General features: G+C 37.6%; 1 pseudogene; it reads left to right on the top strand.

The window, feature by feature from the left end:
* Positions 1–331: 331 nt before the first annotated feature.
* On the top strand, positions 332–435 carry LOC114900183 (annotated as a pseudogene).
* The last annotated feature ends 16,415 nt before the right edge of the window (positions 436–16,850 follow it).

Below are 16,850 nucleotides of genomic sequence, written 5' to 3'. Positions count from 1 at the left end.
CACATTTATATAGAACTGACCCACTGAGCAAGCACAGTCCAACTCTGACAATTCTATGAAAGCCAAAGCAGTTGAAGCAGTACTTCAGGGTCACAATCTAAGCTGTTGTTGAAGTGAAAGTTCTAAGCTGTGCTCCACAAGAACCTTTGGAAATATGATTGTTTTGGTCTTCAGTGAAGTTTTCCTGAACACCTACTATATGCCAAGCTATGTGCTAGCTATTAGGACTTCATAGATGAATGGGACTGGGTTTCTGTCCTCAGGGAGCTCACTGTCCTGGTGGGTAAGGAGAAGAGAAAGAGTTGTGGTGATACATTAAAAAAATGATTGAAAGACTATACTTTCAAGGATCATTTCTATAGTTCATTATTGGAGAATTTTCTCTTTGGTGGGAATGTAAATTGATACAGCCACTATGGAGAACAGTATGGAGGTTCCGTAAGAAACTAAAAATAGACCCAGCAATCCCACTACTGGGCATATACCCTGAGAAAACCGTAATTCAAAAAGAGTCATGTACCAGAATGTTCATTGCAGCTCTATTTACAATAGCCAGGACATGGAAGGAACCTAAGTGTCCATCTACAGATGAATGGATAAAGAAGATGTGGCACATATATACAATGGAATATTACTCAGCCATAAAAAGAAACGAAATTGAGTTATTTGTAGTGAGGTGGATGGACACAGAGTCTGTCATACAGAGTGAAGTAAGTCAGAAACAGAAAAACAAATACCGTATGCTAGTACATATATATGGAATCTAAAAGAAAAAATGGTTATGAAGAACCTAGGGGCAGGACAGGAATAAAAACACAGACATAGAGAATAGACTTAAGGACACGGGAAAGGGGAAGGGTAAGCTGGGATGAAGTGAGAGAGTGGCATGAACTTATATATACTACCAAATGTAAAATAGATAGCTAGTGAGAAGCAGCCACATAGCATAGGGAGATCAACTTGGTGCTTTGTGACCACCTAGAGGGGTGGGATAGGGAGGGTGGGAGGGAGACGCAAGAGGGAGGAGATATGGGGATATATGTATATGTATAGCTGATTCCCTTTGTTATAAAGCAGAAACTAACACACCATTGTAAAGCAATTATACTCCAATAATGATGTTAAAAAAAAAAAGATTGCGTTAAGAGATTTGGGACTTCATGGTATTTGGCCACTCTGAATAGTCAGAACAACAAACAAAATTGTATAATATCAGCGATAATTGGGATCCTATTTCATTTGAAAGTCTACTTTTTGTCTCCTAAGGAGAAATGGTAAAACTGTGATGGAAATGAATGTAAGGATTGAAAAAAAAGAGAGATAATAATAATTAGTATAAAACTCTTGCAGTGTAGCAAAGGAAAAATAAATGCATATGGTTAGAGATAAAAAAATTAAAATCAATACTAAAAATTACAATATGGTACAGCTTGAAAAAACTAATAAAGGACATGATTACAGGGTACTCTCATTTGAAGATGATTAGAAAAGACTTTGAGAGTAGTTTCTAACCAGAACCTGAAGGTGATGATGAAAATAAATTCTTATCCTATAGCTAAATCTAGGTAAGGACAAACATCAGTAAATTTGGTGGAAGGATGACAATTAAATGTTGTTGGCTAAAGCGGGGGGGTCAAACTGATGATTAATACGATATTAGGTGAGGTTTGGTATGGGGAAGATGATGGATGACCTTCAACTTTAGGCTCACGTGGATCTAGGGACTTGTGTGGCAAGCAGTGGAGCAGATCGTAAAAGTTTAGAACTAGGACCATATAACCCAACAATCCCACTACTGGGCATATACCCAGAGAAAACCATAATTCAAAAAGACACGTGCACCCCAGTGTTCATTGCAGCACTATTTACAATAACGAGGTCATGGAAGCAACCTAAATGCCCATCGACAGATGATGGATAAAGATGTGGTACATATATAAATGGAATATTACTAAGCCATAAAAAGGAATGAAACTGGGTTATTTGTAGAGATGTGGATGGACCTAGAGACTGTCATACAGAGTGAAGTAAGTCTGACAGAGAAAAACAAATATCCTTTATTAGCGCATATATGTGAAATCTAGAAAAATGGTACAGATGAACTGGTTGGCAAGGCAGAAATAGAGACACAGATGTAGAGAACAAAGGTATGGACACCAAGGGGGGAAAGTGGCAGGGTGGTGGTGGTGGTAGGATGAATTGGGAGATTGGGATTGACATATATACACTAATATGTATAAAATAGATAACTAATAAGAACCTGCTGTATAAAAAAATTAAATAAAAAAAAGATACAGTCTCTTTATTGGAACAACCAAACACATGCCTTGATATTTGTGGTACATTTATTTATCCGGCACATGCTTTTTCCTCTAGGCAAATAAGCAGAGAATATGCTAGAAACAAACAAACAAAAAAAGAGTTTAATACTAGGAGTCAGCTGAAAGCCGAGGAATCTATTGTCTGTGAGAGTCAGGGGAGCAAGTATTTATGGTCCGCTGACAGAGTAGAGATATTCATTCATTCATTCATTCATTCACTCATTCCTTAATCTAGTGTTTATTGGTCATTTGCTATGTTCCAAGAAATGGTCTAAGCACCATGGATGCAATAGGGAGTAAAACAGACATGACCTCAAACCTCATGGAACTTACATCCTAGTGGAAAAAGTCAGAAACAGATAACAAACCATGAGAAAAAATACCAGATAACAACTGCATTGCCGAAATTACACTGAATAATATGGAAGAGAGACTGAGTTGTTTTCTCAAATCTGGGGGTGGGGAAGGGAGGTGAGTAGGAGAGGGCCCTTTGAAGACATGACAGTTAAAGACCTGACGTCAAGAAGGAGCCACGCACATACACAGAGGGATGTGTGGCTGGGATATGCACAGTCTGGTGGAACAATTCCTAGCGGACGGACTAATTCCAACACCCCGGGAGGCCAATGTGGTCAAGAAGGAGTAGGAAAGAAACAAATGGAAGGATCTCAGGAACTTAAACCACAATTCTGAAGTATATAGAAGCAGAGAACTAGGTCAGAGAGAACGTGCCCAGAGCTGGGTGTGGGCGAAGGTGTGGGATCCAGTCACTGATAAACTGGGCAAAGTTAGAATTCAGTACAGTTTGTTGTAAGTAAGGAACCAGAAGTTAACTTGGATCTGAGGCAGTGTTTTCTGGTGGAGGTATTTATAATAATAATAACCACAGTTATAGTGATCTACCCGTATACCTCTGACAGCCTTTTGTTCTCTCTTTGCCTTTATAGCTTTAACTCATTTTCGCCTATTGGTTGAAATCAGGCATCCCATCCTCTTGACCCAACTCCCAAATTTTGGTCAACTTTAGGATTCCTTCCTCAGGGTTCCACTAGTACACAGCGCATTATTATTCCCACATAGTCACATTGCTTTATGTTTATATTTTTATATTTTGCTACTATGTGAGGTTTTTTCAGGGTGAGGGATTGCTTCTTTTTCTTATATTCCAAATAACTGACATAAGCTCTGGTACAAAGAAGTGCTCAATATATAATTTTGGTTGAATAAATGAATGAAAAAATGAGTAGATGATGGCTTACTTAAATCCTTTGTGAAATTAGGCAGGGCAAATGTATGAAATAATAGTAGTTAAATGAGTGAGCATGTTTAATACATGCCAGGTGTTATACTTGCATTATGTCTGTAAATTCTCATAGCAAGTCATTGTGGTGGAGAGTGAAATCATCTACCTTTCAGAGATGAATAAACTGAAGCTCAGAATCAATAACGAGCAACAGCAAGGTTATACCCCCGGTGATGGGCAAGGCTGGGAAACAATGCTGGATTCTTTCCACCCCTGTGCTTATCTTATCCAGTTAGCCCAAGATCACAGCACAGAGGGTGTTAAAATCACAGACCTGTGCAAGAAGGAAAGTTTTCTGCGCAGGAACAGACAGTAACTGATTGCTATGAATGTTTTTGATTTACTAGGCAGTGGAGAACTATTTGAGATTTTGAATGATACTATAAATGCAATATGCTATGATGGAAGTGATCTTTGAGATAAATATTTTCAACTGCTCTGGCTACTTTGTACAGGCTGAATTACAGAGAGACCAGTTGGTGTTTATCACAGTTCTTCCAGATGGGGAATTATGGAGAATTAGTATTGTAACCCTAGAACTAGAAAAGAAAAAATAATAGTATAAGAGATACTGAGCAGGGGAAAAAAATGAAAGAACTTAAAATCTCATTAAATGTGGGATAACAAGGAGAGAGTTAATTCAAATGTAACTCTAGGATTAAGAGCACTAGGGAATTTGGGATATCATCTAATTAGAGGAATGTGCTAAATGCTGCTTAAAATTTATTACAGTTTTTAGATATCCTAATGGTCCATGTAAAAATCATGGAATGGATGATTGCATAAGTCATGTCTCAGTTCCTCATCTTTAAACTGGTAAGAATTTTCCTAGGTGATTTCTAGGGTCATTGTCCTCTCTGAATTTGTAAGTTTCTTGTGAATTGAAGCAGTTTCCTTCTTTTACATGCAACTCCCTTTCCTTCCCTCTTCTTATTTCAAAATAGTGGCCCTGAAAGTGATCATTATCTGGCTGAACAAATATGTTTAAAAACAAGTATATAATCAGAACTCTTTCCCAGGTTTTATACACATAAAGTGCTTTTTTTTTTAAGTTTGCAAGGCCTGAAAATGTTTGTGGCTGCTTCTTTTTTTTTTTTTTTGAGGTAGTTCACATTTTATTTTTTATTTTACTTTTTAACATCTTTATTGCAATATAATTGCTTTACAATGTTATGTTAGTTTCTGCTGTATAACAAAGTGAATCAGCTATATGTATACATATATCCCCATATCCCCTCCCTCTTGCGTCTCCCTCCCACCCTCCCTATCCCACACCTCTAGGTGGAACTAAAGCACCGAGCTGATCTCCCCAGGCAATGTAGCTGCTTCCCACTAGCTATCTATTTTACATTTGGCCATGTATATATGTCAATGCTACTCTCTCACATTGTCCCAGCTTACCCTTCCCCCTGCCTGTGTCCTCAAGTCCATTCTCTATGTCTGCATCTTTATTCCTGTCCTGCACCTAAGTTCATCAGAACCATTTTTTTTTTAGATTCCATATATATGTGTTAGCATACGGTGTTTGTTTTTCTCTTTCTGACTTACATCACTCTGTATGACAGATTCTAGCTCCATCCACCTAACTACAAATAACTCAATATTATTTCTTTTTATGGCTGAGTAATATTCCATTGCATATATGTGCCACATCTTCTTTATCCATTCATCTGTTGATGGACACTTAGGTTGCTTCCATGTACTGGCTACTGTAAATAGTGCTGCAGTGAACATTGTGGTACATGACTCTTTTTGAATTATGGTTTTCTCAGGGTATATGCCCAGTAGTGGGATTGCTGGGTCATATGATAATTCTATTTTTAGATTTCTAAGGACCCTCCATACTGTTCTCCATAGCAGCTGTACCAATTTACATTCCCGCCAACAGTGCAAGAGGGTTCCCTTTTCTCCACACCCTCTCCAGCAGAGAGGGTGTTTGCAGATTTTTGATGATGGCCATTCTGACTGGTATGAGGTGATACCTCATTGTAGTTTTGATTTGCATTTCTCTAATGATCAGTGATGTTGAGCATCCTTTCATGTGCCTCTTGGCCATCTGTATATCTTCTTTGGAGAAATGTCTATTTAGATTTTCTGCCCATTTTCGGATTGGGTTGTTTGCCTTTTTGGTATTGAGTTGCATGAGCTGCTTGTAAATTTTGGAGATTAATCCTTTGTCAGTTGCTTCGTTTGCAAATATCTTCTCCTATTCTGAGGGTTGTCTTATTGTCTTGTTTATGGTTTCCTTTGCTGTGCAAAAGCTTTCAAGTTTCATTAGGTCCCATTTGTTTATTTTTGTTTTTATTTCCATTTCTCTAGGAGGTGGGTCAAAAAGGATCTTGCCGCGATTTATGTCAAAGAGTGTTCTTCCTATGTTTTCCTCTAAGAGTTTTTTTTTAAGGTTTATTTATTTATTATTTCTTTATTTAATTTAGTTTTTGGTTGCATTGGGTCTTAGTTGTAGCACACGGGATCTTCATTGTGGTGTGCGGGCTTCTCTCTAGTTGTGGTGTGCAGATTTTCTCTTCTCTAGTTGTGGCGTGCAGGCTCCAGGGAGTGTGGACTCTGTAGTTGTGGCATGGGTTCCAGAGCACGTGGGCTCTGTAGTTTGTGGCTCGTGGACTCTAGTTGAGGTGGGCAAGCTCAGTAGTTGTGGCACGCTGACTTAGTTGCCCCGCGGCATGTGGGATTTTAGTGCCCCAACCAGGGATCAAACCCCTGTCCCCTGCATAGTAAGGCGGATTCTTTACCACTGGACCACCAGGGAAGTCCCTCCTCTAAGAGTTTTATAGTGTCTGGCCATACATTTAGGTCTTTAATTCATTTTGAGTTTATTTTTGTGTATGGTGTTAGGGAGTGTTCTAATTTCATTCTTTTACATGTAGCTGTCCAGTTTTCCCAGCACCACTTATTGAAGAGGCTGTCTTTTCTCCACTGTATATTCTTGCCTCCTTTATCAAAGATAAGGTGACCATATGTGCGTGGGTTTATCTCTGGGCTTTCTGTCCTGTTCCATTGATTCATATTTCTGTTTTTGTGCCAGTACTGTAGCTTTGGAGCCTGATTTCTCCAGCTCCGTTTTTCTTTCTCAAGATTGCTTTGGCTATTCGGGGTCTTTTGTGTTTCCATACAAATTGCGAAATTTTTGTTCTAGTTCTGTGAAAAATGCCATTGGTAGTTGGATAGGGATTCCACTGAATCTGTAGATTGCTTTGTGTAGTACAGTCATTTTCACAATGTTGATTCTTCCAATCCAAGAACATGGTATATGTCTCCATCTATTTGTATCATCTTTAATTTCTTTCATCAGTGTCTTATAGTTTCCTGCATACAGGTCTTTTGTCTCTTTAGGTAGGTTTATTCCTAGGGTTTTATTCTTTTGGTTGCAATGGTAAGTGGGAGTGTTTCCTTAATTTCTCTTTCAGATTTTTCATCATTAGTGTCTAGGAATGCAAGAGATTTCTGTGCATTAATTTTGTGTCTTGCTTCTTTACCAAATTCATTGATTAGCTCTAGTAGTTTTCTGGGAGCATCTTTAGGATTATCTATGTATAGTATCATGTCATCTGCAAACAGTGACAGCTTTACTTCTTTTCTGATTTGTATTCCTTCTATTTCTTTTTCTTCTCTGATTGCTGTGACTAGAACTTCCAAAAGTATATTGAAAAATAGTGGTGAGAGTGGGCATCCTTGTCTTGTTCCTGATTTTAGAGGAAATGGTTTCAGTTTTTCACCACTGAGGACGATGTTGGTTATGGGTTTGTCATATATGGCCTTAATTACGTTGAGGTAAGTTCCCTCTATGTCTAGTTTCTGGAGAGTTTTTTTATCATACACGGGTGTTGAATTTTGTCAAAAGGTTTTTCTGCACTTATTGAGATTATCATATAGTTTTTCTCCTTCAATTTGTTAATATGGTGTATCACATTGATTGGTTTGCGTATATTGAAGAAACTTTCATTCCTGGGATAAACCCTACTTGATCATGGTGTATGATCCTTTTAATGTGCTGTTCGATTCTGTTTGCTAGTATTTTGTTGAGGATTTTTGCATCTATGTTCATTAGTGATATTGGTCTGTAGTTTTCTTTTTTTGTGACATCTTTTCCTGGTTTTGGTATCAGGGTGATGGTGGCCTCGTAGAATGAGTTTGGGAGAGTTCCTCCCTCTGCTATATTTTAGAAGAGTTTGAGAAGGATAGGTGTTAGCTCCTCTCTAAATGTTTGATAGAATTCACCTGTGTAGCCATCTGGTCCTGGACTTTTGTTTGTTGGAAGATTTTAAATCACAGTTTCAATTTCAGTGCTGGTGATTGGTCTGTTTTTATTTTCTGTTTCTTCCTTGTTCAGTCTCAGAAGGTGTGGTTTTCTAGGAATTTGTTCATTTCTTGCAGGTTGTCCATTTTACTGGCATATAGTTGCTGGTGGTAATCTCTCATGATTCTTTGTATTTCTGTAGTGTCAGTTGTTACTTCTCCTTTTTCATTTCTAATTCTGTTGATTTGAGTCTTCTCTCTTTTTTTCTTGATGAGTCTAGCTAATGGTTTATCAATTTTGTTTATCTTCTCAATGAACCAGCTTTTCATTTTATTGATCTTTGCTATCGTTTCCTTCATTTCTTTTTCATTTATTTCTGATCTGATTTTTATGATTTCTTTTCTTCTGCTAACTTTGGGGTTGTTTTGTTTTTCTTTCTCTAATTGCTTTAGGTGCAAGGTTAGGTTGTTTATTCGAGATGTTTCCTGTTTCTTAAGGTAGGATTGTACTGCTATAAACTTCCCTCTTAGAACTGCTTTTGCTGCATCCCATAGGTTTTGGGTGGTCGTGTCTGTGTTATCATTTGTTTCTAGGTATTTTTCATTTCCTCTTTGATTTTTTCAGTGATCACTTCGTTATTAAGTAGTGTATTGTTTAGCCTCCATGTGTTTGTATTTTTTACAGATCTTTTCCCGTAATTGATATCTAATCTCATAGCGTTGTATTCGGAAAAGATACTTATACAATTTCAATTTTCTTAAATTTACCAAGGCTTGACCTGTGACCCTAGATATGATCTATCCTGGAGAATGTTCCGTGAGCAATTGAGAAAAATGTGTATTCTGTTGTTTTTGGATGGAATGTCCTATAAATATCAATTAAGTCCATCTTGTTTAATGTATCATGTAAAGCTTGTGTTTCCTTATTTATTTTCATTTTGGATGATCTGTCCATTGGTGAAGGTGGGGTGTCAAAGTCCCCTACTATGAATGTGTTACTGTTGATTTCCTGTTTTATGGCTGTTAGTATTTGCCTTATGTATTGAGGTGCTCCTATGTTAGGTGCATAAATATTTACAATTGTTATATCTTCTTCTTGGATCGATCCCTTGATCATTATGTAGTGTCCTTCTTTGTCTCTTATAATAGTGTTTATTTTAAAGTCTATTTTGTCTGATATGGGAATTGCTACTCCAGCTTTCTTTTGGTTTCCATTTGCATGAAATATCTTTTTCCATCCCCTTACTTTCAGTCTGTATGTGTCTCTAGGTCTGAAGTAGGCCTCTTGTAGACAGCAAATATATGGGTCTTGTTTTTGTATCCATTCAGCCAATCTGTGTCTTTTGGCGGGAGCATTTAGTCCATTTACATTTAAGGTAATTATCGATATGTATGTTCCTGTTCCCATTTTCTTAATTGTTTTGAATTTGTTATTGTAGGTCTTTTCCTTCTCTTGTGTTTCTTGCCTAGAGAAGTTCCTTTAGCATTTGTTTTAAGGCTGGTTTGGTGGTGCTGAACTCTCTCAGCTTTTGCTTGTCTCTAAAGGTTTTAATTTGTCCATCAAATCTGAATGAGATCCTTGCTGGGTAGAGTAATCTTGGTTGCAGGTTTTTCTCCTTCATCACTTTAAATATGCCCTTCCAGTCCCTTCTGGCTTGCAGAGTTTCTGCTGAAAGATCATCGGTTAACCTTATGGGGATTCCCTTGTGTGTTATTTGTTGTTTTTCCCTTGCTGCTTTTATTATGTTTTCTTTGTATTTAATTTTTGACAGTTTGATTAATATGTGTCTTGGCATATTTCGCTTTGGATTTATCCTGTATGGGACTCTCTGTGCTTCCTGGACTTGATTAACTATTTCCTTTCCCATATTAGGGAAGTTTTCAACTATAATCTCTTCAAATATTTTCTCAGTCCCTTTCTTTTTCTCTTATTCTTCTGGGACTCCTATAATTCGAATGTTGGTGCATTTAATGTGGTCCCTCAGGTCTCTGAGACTGTCCTCAATTCTTTTCATTCTTTTTTTTTATTCTGCTCTGCTGTAGTTATTTCCACTATTTTATCTTCCAGGTCACTTTATCCATTCTTCTGTCTCAGTTATCCTTCTATTGATTCTTTCTAGAGAATTTTTAATTTTATTTATTGTGTTGTTCATCATTGTTTGTTTGCTCTTTGTTTCTTTTAGGTCCTTGTTAAACGTTTCTTGTATTTTCTCCTTTCTATTTCCAAGAGTTTGGATCATCTTTACTATCATTACTCTGAATTCTTTTTCAGGTAGACTGCCTATTTCCTCTTCATTTCTTTGGTCTGATGGGTTTTTACTTTGCTCCTTCATCTGCTGTATATTTCTCTGTCTTCTCATTTTGTTTAACTTACTGTGTTTGGGGTCTCCTTTTTGCAGGCTGCAGGTTCGTAGTTCCCGTTAGTTTTGGTGTCTGCCCTCAGTGAGTAAGGTTGGTTCAGTGGGTTGTGTAGGCTTTCTGGTGGGTGGAACTGGTGCCTGTGTTCTGGTGGGTGGGGCTGGATCTTGTCTTTCTGGTAAGCAGGGCTGCATTGGGTGGTGTGTTTTGGGGCGTCTGTGAACTTAGTATGAATTTAGGTAGCCTCTCTGTTAATGGGTGGTGGTGTGTTCTTGTCTTGCTAGTTGTTTGGCATGGGGTGTCCAGCACTGGAGCTTGCTGGCCATTGGGTGGAGCTGGGTATTAGCATTGAGACGGAGTTCACTGGGAGAGCTCTCGTCAATTGATATTACATGGGTCTCTGGTGGTCCAGTGTCCTGAACTTGACTCTCCCACCTCGGAGCCTCAGGCTTAACACCAGGCAGAGCACCAAGACCCTGTCAGCCACATGGCCAAGTATGTGGGGAGTTTCTTGCCTTTTTGGCAGTCTGAGGCCTTCTGCCAGTGTTCAGTAGGTGTTCTGTAGGAGTTGTTCCACATGTAACTGTATTTTTGATGTATTTGTGGGGAGGAAGGTGATCTCCATGTCTTACTCCTCCACCATCTTGTAGGCCCCCAATGACTGCTTCTTGTCTTTGGTAAGCATTGCTTCACAAAACCACTGTTTTTCTTTCTTTTTTAAATTTAAATGAAGTTTACATTTTTTTATTTTAAATTTTTAAATTTAAACGAAAATTTAACCCAGAGTTATGAGGCTGTTTTCTATTATGGTTTCCTCCACTGTAATCATTTGATAAAACTCTTCTTCTGTTTACCGTACTTTCATTAATTTCACTGCAGACACCCTCAGAAATGGCTAAGGAACTCTACTGTCATCAATCATCCAGTTGAGGTATGTTGCAGAGTGTTAAAATTTCATTCTAGAACCTTAATATGAGAAACAGAAGCATACTAGTTTGTGTTAATTATGGTCCTGAATTCATTGAGCCTTATCTTAAAAAAAAATTCAACCAGAATTTGGGGAGCATAATTCAGAATTTGGTAACACAAAGAAGAAATATTATAGGAAAACATGTTATTATCATATATAAAATGCAGAGCAGTGGAATCTTGGAAATTAAGATACTGATTTATCACACTGTTTCTTGAATTAATTAAGATCAGTTATCGAAACTAATAGAATAAAAGATAACAAGACAAGAGAGCTTAGAAAGCTAAGCAGAGGGAATTCATTCATTTCAAAAGATCTATTGCATACTAGTTATTAACTTATGCGGTATCATGTTTTACATAGTTTATACAGCAGAACACAAAATAGACAGTCCTTGCCCTCCCCAGGAGTGTAGTCTAGAGCATGAAACTATAGGAAATGTAGGCACTGCATAAATGACTTGAAGTGTTAAGATGGAGAATTGCAGGGGAAATAAAAGGAAAAGGAGAGAAGCCTGGTTTGTTTGGGCAGAGAAAGGTGGGTGTTGGCCTGGTAAAATCTTTTTGGAAAAAGGAATCTTTAAATTGAAAATTGAAGTTAAGTAGATGTCAGCAAGGCAGAGATGTTGAGAAAGAAATGTGATTTGTGTGAAGGTAATTAGACAGTCAAGAGTATGAGATATTCTTGGAATTGAAAAAAGTCCAGTTAGCTCTGGAGAAAAGAGAAACAGATGATACTTATTGAGTGAAGGTGTTCTGAGACCATGTCAAGGAGAATGGGTAGCATTCCAAAAGAAGTGGGGAGACATTGAAGGGAATTGACAAAAGATTTGTGTACTGCAGTGATCATGATCATGTTAGCTGCTATTAGAGAAAGCTTTGGAGGGGAAACGAGTGAAAGTTGGGAACATATATGTGTATATCTATATGTGCCTCTCAGACAATATGTCTACCAGGCAATAAGGTAGATTGTATTAACTGAAGAAAGAGCAAGAGGAAGTTTGGGATTATGATTTATCACATTTATGCTGCCTGGTGAAGCCTTCCTTCTTGATGACAACACTTGTTAAGAGATTGCAAACATTTGTACTGCTGGAAGTGTTCCCTAGCCTTTCTGGATAGGGTTCAAAATTATGGTTCCCAGACCTTTGGATATCAGGAATCAAAAATTACTTCCCTCTCCCCCCTTCAAAAAAACAAAACAAAACAATAACCCAAATAAAAATTTGGATTGCCATTCTAACACCAAACTTTAAAGAATACAATCTCACAAGAAATGGTAAGCCTTCTCATTCCTCTGAAAGGATGGTTAATAACATTTTTGTGCATAAGATTTTCCTCATTTTTCTAGTTCTATAGTTCACAAAGCTATAACATTTTGTCTTGTTCAGAGTAGCCCAAAGACTGAATTTTGTAAACCTCAGCTCCACCTACCACAGAGACAGGATAAAAACTGGTATTGCCCTTACCTGTGAATCAAACATACCCAAAGTCACTTAAGAGTTTGAAAAATGCCTTAATTCCCCACCTGTGTCTTTTAGGATAGACTAGAAGGGGCTTAACCTTTCTTACCGAGAAAGTGGCAGAGTTGCTTATTCATTGGAGGAGAGCAGAGGTTTCTCAGAGTTTTCCTTTGTTTAATAACTACTAGATTTGTAAATATACCCCTGGAAGACACAACACAATTCTGATGAGTCATCGTGCTTTCATATAAGGTGCTGAAAAGTAACCTCAGAATAGGAACAGAAACTTAAAACCTCTTATTTTAAGACTTCCCTGACTTGTGGTATTTTTCTAAGGAACATACACATACAATAAAATAACTGCATATATATTAATATATATTGAAAATATTTAGAAATTAAAGATCCAGTGAGTGAGCATCTCTGAAAATGTTTGTTTCATAGACACTGTATTTTTGCTTTCACTTTATTCTTAATTAAAGTAGTTCATCTGGTGGAAGAAAACTTTGGGAACAGGAAAATGTCATTTTTGTCTCTATATAAAGCAGGCTTAAGAAGGTCTGAGAGTTTAGTCTTAACCTGGAGAGGAATGACACTAGCATACTTCCCACTAGCACATCAAGAGGAGTATTTCCAGAAACTTGAACTTCTTGCTTCCTTCATCATTCCTTAGATATTTTAGAGCAGAATAATTGCTATTATTACTAGGTAAAATCCTGCCTATGTACAATGTGATATTTGTCAAACTTGTTTTAAGTTACATATATTAAAAAAAAAACAACAATAAAAATGCCATGGGTTTCGAAATCAGGAAGACTTGAGTCTGGATCTCTGCTCTAACACTTAATAACTTACCTTGGGCAATTTAGTGAACGTGTGCCTTAGTTTCTCATTTATATGAGAATATTATTAATTAATGTGGATAATACCCTGTTATAGTGCAGTTGAAAGTGAATGAAACAGCATCAGTATGTTTTATGGACCCTCAATAAATGATTACTATTCTCTTCTCATGTTCATTCTTCTGGTTCTAGTATCCAACCCTCCCTTTCCACCTAGATCCCTTTGGATGTACTGGATGTTGGATATCCATCTGCCTGATCTAGAGTGTTCTCCACAGGGAAACATACAAATGTTAACTTTCCCATTGCTTCTCAGATCAAAGTTTGCCTCTTCGATTAATTGTGGATTTGAACTGAGTTTTAGTTACAAAAATGTTTAACAAAATTTTGTTTATAATAGTGGAAAATGTTGGAAATAGCGTAATATCTTAAAATAAGTTATCCTTTAATAAATTCTAGTGTACTCATATATTGTAATATTACACAACCATTAAAAATATCTTATTGGCATGGAAAAATATTTCCAACATGCTATGGATAGGGAAAAATAGAAATAAAGCAATGTATACAGTGTAATGATATGAAAAATCATATGTACATGCATAGAATAAAAAACCAGAATAATATACAACAAATGTTAACAATTGTTATCTCTGGATGGTGAGATGTGCGATTTTTTCTTCTCTTTCTTCTAAATAACTAGGCCAGTGGCTATGACTTCTATAAGACAGGATGTAAGAAATGTGACATTTATTTTCCTAGTCAAAGTTAAACTGCTCCTAGTCCCTATCTGGCTAGGACATTTAATTTCAAGCATTATTATTATTATTTTTTTTTGCGGTACGCGGGCCTCTCACTGTTGCGGCCTCTCCCGCTGTGGAGCACAGGCTCCGGACGCGCAGGCTCAGCGGCCATGGCTCACGGGCCCAGCCGAGCGGCATGTGGGATCCTCCCGGACCGGGGCGTGAACCCGTGTCCCCTGCATCGGCAAGCGGACTCTCAACCACTGCACCACCAGGGAAGCCCACAAGCATTATTGAAACTTCTTTCCTCTTAAAATTATCCAAGTTTGTGCAAGTGTCCTGTGGATCTTGTAAAGTTCCAATCATTTAAATAGAATCTTCACGTTTTGTTGTATTGCCATTACCCATGATAAGCCCATGCCCAAACCACATCATGCCTTTAAATCTAAGGAATTTTCTCTTTCCTCTGGGCCCAGCTTGAGTCCTACAAACTCCTGCAGATATAGTCCAGTGTTACCCTAGGCACTGTGCATTTTGTGATCCCAAATCTTTTCATTCCTCCTCAAATTGTTTTTCTTATTTTCACGTGGCAAAATTATTTCCCACTATGAATAAACTGGCTTTCTTATTCAGGTATTAATTCATGATGTAAGTGGAAATTGGAAGATGAAATCTAAATATACACTATTAAATGCATACTTATTATGTATCACTATGTATATACTACTATGTAATAATATGTATTATTACTGTATAAGGCACTAGAATCCTTAATTTTAAGTGGAGTCTCTGAACCATCAATCTTATACAAATTATCTTCTACCATGTGGCCAGGTAGCCATTCCCCAGAGGTCTTGCTACCTGCTCTTGATCTGAGGGATTGGGTTACCAGCACTCTGTAAATAAACAAATCATCTGGATCCTTTCTACCTTGTCTTCACATTTGCTCCCTTTCATAATTCCCTATAAGAACTTGCACTTTGCAAACATATTGGGAAAAAACATGGAGGAAAGTGGGGAGTACAGGGGAGTAATCTTCTCCATGCTTTATAGTGGCTGCTTTAGTGGTTATACTTCTTAAAAGATTATTTGTTAAGGGAACACAATATCATGATTTGGAGTAGAGAAGAAAAACTACCCACAGCCCTGAGAACTAAACACAAAAGGATGGCACATGCATTTTCAAAATGTTCAACAGTGAAATTTTTACCTTTCTAATATGAATTTTTTTTTTAAAAAAAACAGCTATCAGGGACCAAAACAAAACATGTGTTTATAAAAACTCAAAACTTTCCCAATTCTTATTTACTTGGGAGCTTTTTCTTTGACTTCTAAGGCTCAATTAATTTATCTGTAAATAGGCAATGGGAAAGAGCTATAGAAGGAGATATGTAATTTGAGGTCAAAGGTTTGGTTTAAACTTTGATGTTCACTTTTGGGTAAATCACCTACTCTGCAAGGCTGGGGCAATGCTACCAGGATGCCCAGTTAATCCCAGAGGTTACATGCAACTCCATCGGATGACTCCAGTACACTGGAAAGAGTTTCTTCTCTAAGGAATCATGTCTGCCTCCCCGAGGACTTAAAAGCAGAGGACACATTTTATAATCCCAAATCTCCTTCCCCAAATTGTTTTTCACAACTTTCACTTGGCAAAACTGATCCCAGCTAAGAATAAACTGACTGACTTGTTCAGACATAACTATATGAGGTAAGCAGCAATTTGAAGATTAAATCTTAAATCTTAATAAAACATTAAACACATACCATGTATAAGACATTGTCTCTAACTCTAGATTGAGTCTCTGAATCATCAATCTGTTACAGATTATCTTCTCATACCATGTGGTTTGGTTTACTCCTGGAGTTGAGTTTTGTCAAATTGTCTCAACCTTCCAAATCATCTTTCTCATCTTGATAAGTCTCCTCCCCTACAGGGAGTTCACCATTCCTTCTTGACACAGTAATCACTCAGGTTTTCCCCCTCCTCACATTACTGTCTCCATTCTTCAGTCTATGCTGCTGTGTTACTAAATACCAGGTTAATAATGTCATTCCCTTGCTAAGAGCCAAGAAACCAACACCCATCTCTGACAATTAACTACCATATTCAAAACAGAATAGCGCAACTAACCACTACCATCTTTGATAGCTGGGAACTTTCTTTCTTTCATTCTTTCTTTCTGTCTTTTTTTTTTTTTCAAATTTGCCATTACATTTATTTATTCTCTTTTTTTAAAATTTTATTTTTTTAAATGAAGTGTAGTTGATTTATAATGTGTTAGTTTCTTCTTTATTTTTAATTTTTGGCTGCGTTGGGTCTTCATTGCTGCGCGCGGGCTTTCTCTAGTTGAGGTGAGTGGGGGCTACTCTTCATTGCGGTGCACAGGCTTTTCACTGCAGTGGCTTCTCTTGTTGCAGAGCATGGGCTCTAGGCGTGTGGGCTTCAATAGTTGTGGCATGTGGGCTCAGTAGTTGTGGCTCGCGGGCTGTAGAGCACAGGCTCAGTAGTTGTGGCACACAGGCTTAGTTGCTCCGCAGCATGTGAGGTCTTCCTGGACCAGGGCTTGAACCCATGTCCCCTGCATTGGCAGGCG

Source organism: Monodon monoceros, unplaced genomic scaffold (genome assembly GCF_005190385.1).
Source record: "Monodon monoceros isolate NGI ecotype Baffin Bay Population unplaced genomic scaffold, NGI_Narwhal_1 Super_Scaffold_18, whole genome shotgun sequence".
NCBI lineage: Eukaryota > Metazoa > Chordata > Mammalia > Artiodactyla > Monodontidae > Monodon > Monodon monoceros.
The sequence above is the reverse complement of the archived record's forward strand: the minus strand, read 5'-3'. Positions and strand labels throughout refer to the sequence as shown.